Consider the following 3,304-nt stretch of genomic DNA (forward strand, 5'->3'; position numbering starts at 1 on the left):
TTCTCATCACAGTCGTAATTCAACTTGTATTGTTGTTCAGCCGGAAAAAAATTCCGTTGATTTCTTCAAAACGACGAAGTAGTATAATGACTATGCAGAATATTATGCCATCAAGTTTTAAGTCATAATTAAAATAAGTACTGCATTTGTGGATGAAAACAATGTTAAGTTGAAGAAGTATCGCATATTTTAAGTAAATAAAACCAATTATACTTCCAATGTAAAATGAAGGCTACTGCAAAAATGCTACGGTAAACAAAAAACGAGTCTTGCATTGAAATGCCAATTTAGAATTGAAAATTTTCAAAAATAACATTCCATTAATTCTAAAATCAACTTTGCATTCAAAACAGACGCCATTGATGTTTTTCTGCACTTGCGAGGGATTTTCCAGACTTATGACAGCTCATACAGACAGCTCAGACATATTCGAGAGCAATCGAAAATTTTGCGAGGGAATCGGGACTGAAGACAATCGCAATGTTACACTTGAATTCAAATTGGAGAAATAGCGATCGCAACGGTGCATTGCGATCGGCCGTGTTTCACTTGAATCCCTGTGTAAAAAACTGCTCCAGGGCCTTAGGATGTGCTCTCTCTCTCCTACTCCACCAGGAACAAATGTTTCGAAATGTTCGTTGAAAATTTATATCTTAAAAGTTGGCAACGTAAATGCCTACCAATCACAAATTTGTGGTTAGGATTGAAAATTTTTATGGTGAAACAACGGTGTGAATGGAATGAAAAACGTGTGACAGACGTCATTTTCATTATTGTTTGTGTTGGAAATTTTTTAAGCATTGAATTTTATATGTAGTTGTAACACTTCAATGCAACTCACTTTTTCCAAACTGTTTTACTTTAAACGAAGCTGCTTTTAATTGTAACTCTTGATGTAAGTCACATTTGCTAATCTTATATATTCCATTGTCCAATTTCGTTAATATTTTTTTGTTAAGAATTTCGCGTAAATAAAATGCTCGATATTAATATTTATCTTCCTTAAGTATTCGAAAGTCATAGCTCTTCAATTTCAAAGCTGATCTTGTTTCAGGAATTATTTTGGTTGAGGTTTTCTTCTCAAATGTTTCTCTGGTGTAAAACTGCAAAACTAATTAATGTTTCTATTTTAATTTCAGTTTCATTGATTGATTTGAAACAAAATGTATGAATATAGAAGCTTACATTGTAAAAATAAAAATATAAAGTATGACTTAGGACTGAGTGATGTAGAATTTCAGCATCGTGATGCATTACCAGCCTAACATTAAGATAATGCGAAACATCACATTGGCTGAACTTAGACTTCCTTGATTACAACTTGCAAAACAATTCAAGATATTAAAGTATATGTCATGCCAGATACTTAGCACCGCAAGAAATGATCAAAATATAGTGAAGTCCCTTTAATGCGGACACTAACGGGACAATTTTTTTTGTCCGCAATAGAGAGGTGTCTACAGCACAGGGGTTTAATAATGTTATTTGCATTGGAACTGGGGAATTAAAAATTGTCCTCATAAGAGGAGTGTCTGTTAAGAGGGATTTTACTGTATATAAATAATAATCAATGATCGAGTGACCTGCATGCTTCTGAAACTCATGCCATGTTATGATAATTTAATAATATGTTTTGGTAATGTTTAACATGCAGGGAAATTGTGACAAGGCTGAACTGGGGTAACTTAACTGTTTTACTAGTAAGACTGCAGTGTCATTTTAGGGGAACAAGGTGGCGACAGATCAGAGAAAAGTCTGGGAACTTTATTAATCATGGAAATATCAGGGAATTTCGAAAAAATAAAAAAAATTCAGGAAAAATTGAGTAAAAAGTTAATGAGGTGCGATTATACACTGCCGCATATTTGTTCATCTTTTTTTCTCAACGTCAAAGTATTGAATTTTAACTTATTGAACATAGGATTGCTTCTGTGTCTGTAGAGTTGTTTATTTTATGTAGCTCGAATTTATCTTCCACAAGTTTCATACTACGTAACATAAACAACCCTACAGGCAAAGAGGAAGCCATCATCAGTGCCTTAGATCCCTTGTCTTTAGTCTTGAAGTAATTAGCAAATTGCAATCATGATTTCAAGAAAAAATCTTTGTTTTTTAAATTAATACAGATAAAAGCTTAAAAAATAATTTATCGCGTTTTTAATTGAATTGCTAAAATTGAATGTGGAACGAGAATCAACTTTGTTTTTTGCCATCGTATTATTCACTGTCGTCTCAGATTATATGAAGGGTTTTTTTTCAGACTATAAAATTCTTTTATTTTAAAAGGGGCATTCCAAGGTATTTTTGACATTTATGTAGAGTCCGTAACATGACCTTTTTTGCCATAACTTTTCAATTTACTGTTTGATTAGCATATTATTTTATTTTGATCTTTTCCTACCAACACACCAGCTCAAATTAAAATAATTTGCAAATCTAACGGTAAATTAAAAAGTTATGGCAAAAAGAGGTCACGTTACGGACTCTACATAATGTCCAAAATACCGTGGAATGCTCCAAAACCAAGTTATATACACATATAAGTATATTTTGAAGTTGATTGTTTTATTGCATTTGAATGTGTTTTGTTACAAAAGTAAGCTAAGATTTTTCCCCCAACAAATAAGAAAATCATATTTGAAATTGAGTTACTTTGTGTACATAAGTATTTTTTTAAAATTATTCTTGTAGCAATAATTATACCGCTTAAAATTTTTGTTCAAAATTATTTCTATATAAACCTTTTAGTTTTCTCATGATTAGATATTTCTTTAAGAGTATAATATTTTTTCAGAATTCTTATGTTAACTAGTTACTGAAAGTAAAGTATTTTAGATTATAAATGTTTTAGATTTCCTATAACATTTCCCTGTAGGTAATTTAACGTACTATTTTTAGTAAAAAAAGGAAGAGCTTTTCAAAATATATTTTTAATTAACAGCTTAAAATGTTTTAAACACTGCATTTTATTTAATATGCAATGGTTTTCAAGTAGGGCAAAGCAAGGAAACTATTATCATTGGGAATATAAATCTGGGAAATTTGGCGAACTTAGGGAACTTTTTTTCAGTTTCTGTCGCCACCCTGGGGAATGAAGAAACAGAAAAAGCGGTTAACTGTGAACGCTTGGGGTTAATCCATTGGGGTTAGGGTTACGATTTCAACTATTAAAATATCACCAAACAGGCAATGGCTTCGTTCAAATGTAGAAGCAATTTTCACCCATCATACCTTGACGGACTAGAATATAAATAAAAATGTCAAAAGCACAAGCTATCAGTAAATATTGCAGACACATTAATGT

General features: G+C 31.6%; 1 protein-coding gene across 1 annotated transcript in view; it reads left to right on the plus strand.

The window, feature by feature from the left end:
• The first annotated feature begins 830 nt into the window (after positions 1–830).
• The window catches only part of LOC129235267 (DNA excision repair protein ERCC-6-like), a 206,350-nt gene continuing 203,876 nt past the window's right edge, over positions 831–3,304 (plus strand). Inside the window, exon 1 of the mRNA XM_054868983.1 lies at positions 831–895. The gene's annotated coding sequence lies outside the window, so the exon portion shown is untranslated. The remainder of the gene's footprint in view (positions 896–3,304) is intronic.

The sequence above is a fragment of the Uloborus diversus genome, chromosome 1 (assembly GCF_026930045.1).
Source record: "Uloborus diversus isolate 005 chromosome 1, Udiv.v.3.1, whole genome shotgun sequence".
Taxonomy (NCBI): Eukaryota; Metazoa; Arthropoda; class Arachnida; order Araneae; family Uloboridae; genus Uloborus; species Uloborus diversus.